Genomic DNA, 7756 nt, shown 5'->3' on the forward strand with positions numbered 1-7756 from the left:
ATGTTTTAATGAGTTATTAAATTAATATTAATACATGTATTATTGAAGGTGATTTTATTTTTTGGTATTATTATTATTATTATTATTATTATCTTGAATTATTATTACATACTATACATTATAAATGAGACAATATTTCATATTTCATGTTTAATTATTGTATAATTTAGACTTGGCTCACATAAACTTTGATCAATCGTCATATTTTAGTTGATGGTGTTTTTTTAAAACACTTTTGGATTGATTCGCGATAGTATTATACTTAAATCTTCCATATATGAGTACACTGTAAATTAATCTAAAGACAAAAAGTATCCAACAACACGATAACGAGTCAATCTTGTCACCCCAAAAGGGATTGTTTTAAAAATTAAACTTATACAATATAATATTAATTTATTATATTACCATGCCATTATAAACTATTATTGACGGATAACCATCAAAAAATATTTAATCCTTCAATATATTTAGTCTTATATACTCTTATAAATAATGCGTAAAATTATTATTATATTTACTTCGTTAATCTACCCAAAATTGACTTATATGAGAGCTTATTTGTGTCTCTTTCTTTAAAGACTTTCCATAATTTTTAAATAATATAAATGTACTTATCCAAAATTTTAAATATCACAAATTCACATAATCTAAAATTAAAAAGTAGAGTTAAATTAATACCTATACAAGATCTTGTCTGACTGATTCATCTATAGCCGAAATTATGAGCATAAAGTTTGGTCAGTTGTCTCGTTTTATAGTGAAGAGATTTTGAGATTCATATTTCATGGTGGAAATTATTATTATTAATTTATAATTTATAATAATATCTATTAATAATGGAAATGATCTAAAGGCTATCTCTAAATGTGATATAAAAACAAAAAGTTGCAACACAAAAAGACTGCACACGCTCAGGCTATAGCTTATTCAGCTATAGTTATACCATATAATATAATGTAGAGAATACATATATAAAATAATTTAAGTTCGGTAAATTAGGTACTATAGATTATAATAGTCGCTGACAAAAAAAAATATTTAAAAAAAATGCATTTTGAACCTGTTCCACATATTTTATTGCAATTCGGCATAACGAAAAAGAATGCACTTAACATAACATAGATTCCCTGGTGTTATAAAATGTATTAATTCACGTCACAGGTATGATAGGCCATATAATTTGCGCACATATACATTCCGTTGAATACCTTGTTCCTGCGAGTAAAAAAATAGAGAATGTTTGGTTGATTGAATTTTTAAAGTCACTCCTTGAACATATACAGACACAATTCATACACAAAAATACAAAACACACAAATCGTTTGATTTCCAAGTTAAAAATTACGCTTCTTTCTCTTGGAGAATACTATAACTTAGCTATATATCATAGGTCACCTATACGGCTGAATTTACAATTTGAACGACTCTGTATACCTACCAACCTTTTATAAATGTGTTTGCATATATATATATAGATGACAGTTTAGTGGCCAAGACTGCATAGTAAAGTAACATTAAATCTTATCGGTCCGCATACGATTATTATGTGTGTATAAATATATATATAAATTATTATAATATGTATATCCTATCTGTAGTTCAGTATACCTATGTACATAATATATATATATATATAAGAATGCGTGTCAAATGGTTTATTCATGAATTTGACCGGGTAGAAAATTATGTATGTAAGCTCCAATCTATATATGGTATATATATATACTTCATGTATATATGTGACCAATAAAATACATAATATATACTATCTATACGTCTATAATCTATAAGCGCAATGCATATGAGCATATGCTGTATGCCTGTATATATTATACGCAACGCACATACCTACTTGTATTGGTTATTATACTTATTAAATCGCACAAGTTCTGCCGTTGGTCAAAGTGTGTCCACTCATAGGAATTCGTTGTTTTCTGTGGTGACTAGTGAACATAATAATAGTGTTGAAGACATTAAGTAAAGATATTTTTAAATTCCTGAGAAAAAAAATTTTCTCAAAATTATTGATATTTGTATACGAACACGATTATAACAAACATATATTATTTTTTACAAATTTACCTAATACAAATAAGATTATTAAAATATGACAATATAATTACTATAGTACCTATATTTATTTCAATAATAAATGTAAATTCATAAAAATCAATGATACAACAGTTGGCAAATATATTAAACGACGTAAAATGTATTTTTATTAGATGTGGATATAAATACCCATACCTACTTGAAATGTTTTTTAAATTTATTAATTTATACAAGATAAACTTTGATGATAGTTTGATGATAGTTAAACAATAAATTTGAATATTTGCATTTACATTTAATTGTAGTGCAATTAGACTTACATAGTTACATGAACATGGTTCATAAATGTGTTGAAGTAGGATCACCATAATTAGTTGACCTATAGGTCTGTATGTATTAGCATGTTCGTATTTTAACTTATTTTTTAATATATTTACAAACTGTACATACTTATGTGAAAAAGGACCCAACGCATGAAAAATAAAATAACCTTTGCCAAACCTCTTAATAAAGACATTTTTCGAAACGATTTTTTATTTGATTAATTGTTTATAATGTTTAAAAAAATCAACAGACATTCTGTGGCACTTGTTATGGTGTAATAATTAGGTAACAATATTTATATAAATTTAGATAGTCTCGTCTATGATTGGAAAGTTGAGTTTATGTTTTGTTTTGTTTTTGTTTACCGTTTTATTATGCATTTCATCTGTTTTCTTCCTATAGTTATCATCTACTTGGATAATGTACGTCTAATAGCTAGTTAATGTATGAAACTATGGTTTTAAATGTTGAGTGTGTTAATGATCCTAATTATTTGCACATTGACCACAGTCCACATTTCAGACTTAAGCCGAAGCAAATACATTCTAATGCATTTGATACTATATTATATGTATACCTATGTCCTATGTAAGTAATTCAATATACCGGATATAACAGTATAAGGCAGGGTCAATTTTATCATTAAAATACTTTCTATATTTGTACTATTTTTTATTTTTATACGATCTATATTGTCATATTATGTAGGTTCTATAAATGTTGTAGTATTGATTTTCTAGTTACCTAGCTATGTCATTATTTTTTTATGTACCTATAGTTGCACAAAATATTATGAAATTATAGTAATGGGGAATATTTGTATGGCATTGGGTGAATAATTAATTATTCATGAGTCAAAACTTATACATTTTTTTAGATAGATAAGATTTTGACACATTTTAATCCACCTTGTGTATATACAGTGATTAGTGGCTTTAGCCAAATAATAGGCTAAAGTAGTGCTTACTTGTCGTAAAAAGCGAAATTTCACTTCACTACATTCTGCCATTCTGGTTCATTAAAAATATTTAATACTACTGAACATAATATAATAATCTATTTTTGACTCAATAGCAAGATTATGCAATCTTAATAGTTAATATGCATAGATGATGGACCAGACAAAAAAATGTTCTGCTTGAGAGTATAAATTTAAAAAATATGTAAGTTGCCATTAATAAAAATTGAAAAAAAAATATCCAAAAGTTAATGTTACGAAAAATACAATTTTAAAGTGGTTTACAGGTTGGTAAATTATTGAACAATAGAAAAACTATTAAATAACCATAATCGAAATTCCGTAGTTAATCATCAGCTGATGATAAAGTCAGTACACTGTGTGTCTGTGCATAATAAATTAATAACATTAAATTTATATTATAGGTAGATTTGACTAAAATGTTTGTTGAATGCATGCTTATGTTGTGAACTCTTATAAATTAAAAATAGTTTTCGCACTCGTATGACGGTAACGGCAAAACACGTTTGAAACGTTAGCGGTCAAGGGTAAGGACGACGAGTGCAGCGTTTTTACGTTGGGAAAAGAAAAAAGAGAAGGTGTAAGAGCAAAAGAAAGAGAATTGGCGGCAGTGGCTGCACCTTCGTGTGTATGCTTTATTATTATTATTGTTATTACATTATATTTTTTTACTGTGCTTCATGCGCGGATCTTCGGAACCGGCTGCGGCTGGTCGACCGTCGCATCGCCGTAGGTATCACAACACCCATATGGCTATATATATGTTTATAGGTATTTTATATACTACGATATATACACACCTATCTACCTAGGGAACAATAATATAAATTATAATGCCTTTTTTATTATTATTATTATTATTATTATTGTTATTATCATCATCATTATGATCGTCATCGCATCATCTATACACAATTATTTATAAAACACATGCGATCTATAGTGATGGTTGTAACGCTATAGGTTCTTTTTATTTTTCACCACACGTGGTCGACGTCTTCATGAAATTTCCTATACAATACTATTACATAGTACGTAATTATCGTTCTGCGATGTGTGTGCGTATAGGTAATGATAATATTATTATTGTGATTTATAACAATAATTTTGATTCAGTCACGCTAGCCATTTTTAACTGAGCATCGCTGCGCAGTGAAAGACGTCCACGTAAAAGTAAATACGAAATGCAATCTTTCGGCAAAATTATAATTTACACTTTTTATGCGTCTGTGGAAACTGGAAAGTATATAAATGATTTTAGGAGGCTACGCCCACTTAAACTTCTACTTTCAGTCTATCTGCCCAAGGTAGCCAAGTTTATCCAATAACAAATATTTTATACGCGGGACATTGTGGTAATGGCCTTTGGGGTAATTCATACAAATATGATTTCCAAAAATTAAATTTGTTGTGATATGACTTTAAAAAAAAACTGCGACCAAAGATGTGTGCTCAATGTTTATAAACATTAATTTGTTATTGAAATGGTTCACTGTCAAATTAATAAATAGTATTTATTTAGAAGAAATACAAATAAGATTATCCTATATATAAGCGTGATATACTGGTAAAAATGTATAATAACATTACGAATATACTGGATCATATTATGTTTTTAGAATTTGAAAATAGTTATTAGTATTTACTATTTAGTTTATTATTGTTATTGAGTGTACACAGAGTTGCAATACGAGTATACAGCGTGATAGATTAAAATAATAAAAAAACATAAGGGTTATAACCTTTTGGTTATAGCTATAGCCATGTATTAATGTAATGATCATTTTTTTTTATATTTCAATATCATATTTTTTCCGAACGACGTAAAAGAGTATTAGCTTTCAGGCTTTAAGGTATTTTTTTTTACTAAAAATCATTATACAGCCAGTATTTGTAAAAGTATTACATACAATTGTTGAAACTAAGAACAAGCCATAAAAATGATTATAATTTTGACAAGCTATCTGTTAGAATACTTAACAATTTTTACATCAACTATTAAGTGAAATTGTAAAATACAAATAATTTACAGCGGTATAATACTCGTAATATTCTTTTTCACATTCACTAATCAGTATCACTAATAATTCATGGTACCTATTACTAAATTATTGTAACTAACACGAATGACTAATTTTTTTCTTATCTATAAATGTTGCTTAATAATTATTAAGCCATTATTATACTAATACACTAATTGTGTTAATTAATTCATACAGTACCTAGGTACTTCAAAATGTAATAATTTAATTGTATGATTGTATGAAATTTAAAATATACTTTTACGGAATTTCTTATAACATTTTCATTTTCACGTAAATATATTCGACAACAATATTTTTTTCATAAATCCTTTTATTCCATGATCTTTAAGGTTCTTACTATCTACAGCTTGAAATATTATAGGCAGAATTTTTTTTTAATAAAACTAGTTTGGAATAGTTTAGCATTAATATATAGGTACATAAATATTAGTTTATACATGAACATTTACATATTACGTCATATTAAACATCTAGTCAGTAAAATATAATAACATTACTAATACAAAATATATGCATTAGGTATAAGAGCCATCTTTTCCAACCAGTGATTTGGTAAAAATGCAAAATGTATTTTTCATAAAACGAATCTAAATTGTAATCAAAATAGTTGATAAAATCTCATATATATATGAACTGAAGTATAAATATTTTATGAAGGTGCAAGCTAATGTCTAAACCTAGGTCTATGAAAGTTTAAAATGTGGAATGGAAATATATTATACTATTTTTAATTGTATTAGAATATATTAATAATGTATAAACATGTAAGAATTTCATATTCATATCGTAATATTATAATTAAAAAAAATACTTTAAGATTGTATTAAACAGGACTTTTGTTTGATAAATAAAATGTGTAAAAATCGCATAGCATAATATATTATAATAATAGGTATATAAAAGGTTAACTAATAGCAATTATTATTTAATATTTATATATACCTATGAGAATACTTCGTTCTTGAGTCTATGTTTGTGTTTGCAAGTTTAATATTTATATATAGTGTATGTTATCGATAATAACTGATCTCCTATAGATATATTTATATAGCATAATATCGTACGCGTAAGTCGCTCGACTAACGATGTATTATAATTTATAATATAGGTAGTTTGCTGCAGAATGCATACGTTGCAACGTGCAAAGCAGATTGATTATTTATTATTATGCACATTGTCCTTTTTTTATTTTCACATAACCGTAAATCGTTTTGCATAGTGCTGATGATTCGTGAGAAACATTATCTCTACACCGATGTTTATAATATATACTGAATGGTGCTTACAGCAGCTTAATAAAATTATACTTGTGTATACATATTATTATGATGTGTGTACTTAATATAATCATTCTACCATCAATATCTAGGTGAAAAAGTGTTCAATTTCACTGATGGCATTACTCTTTTCAGTCACCGTCAAATATTAGAAACAAAAATCATTTTACGAGTGGTTGTCCTTGGTTCCACTGTTACAGTGCACACTGCACAGAATGCTCCATACACGCGACCTTGCCACCCTTCGGCAACTTGATTGATGGTAGCCACTGGTCAGTTTTTTTCTTTTCTTTTCTTTTTTTTTTTAGTAATAAAGTGATGCCTGCACGTACCTATACCTATATACCCGTTTATATAGGTAGCAGGCAGTATATAAGGAACATCTACTTACATCACATATAACATGTATATAATATAAATTGTATAGAAACCTACCCTCGTTAATGCACGATCTTCTTTGTTTCCCCAATTGTTGTTGGAACCAATTACTCGGTATTATTGAAAGTTGGTGGTGTAGTTGTAGCTAGGGCACGTTCACACATACGAAAATTGTGGTTTGTATTGTTTCACTAACTATATGCTTATGCTTGGCCACATTCAAACTCTGTTTTCGTTTTAGCCGCATACACATATTTAAACGAAATCAAGGTTGTCAGTATTTTGATTCTCCAGCAATAAATGAGTGTTCGCGTATTCACGCATAAGAAAGAAAAAAATTTTGAAACACATTTAGTATAATATGATCTAATAACTTCGTGAGTTTCGCTGAACTGCGAATTAAATACTTATGTAGAACGTGGATATTATAACATAAAAAAAAATTGCCATTAAAAATACCTAAATTGGGACAAATCAATTGTAGTGAAACAATGTCAACACTGTTGCACTAAAACTACCAACGGGAGTGTCTATTTTGTGGACATTGATAAAACTCCGGAACTCAAATGTACAGACTATAGTACTATACCTTCTATCCGATGGCTGAATATTTATACAAAATTAAAAAAGTTCAATTCAATGCAGTCTATGTCAAGATAAATATTAAATAATGAATATATTATACGACAATCACGATA

This window comes from Myzus persicae, unplaced genomic scaffold (assembly GCF_001856785.1).
Source record: "Myzus persicae strain clone G006 unplaced genomic scaffold, MPER_G0061.0, whole genome shotgun sequence".
Classification (NCBI taxonomy): Eukaryota; Metazoa; Arthropoda; class Insecta; order Hemiptera; family Aphididae; genus Myzus; species Myzus persicae.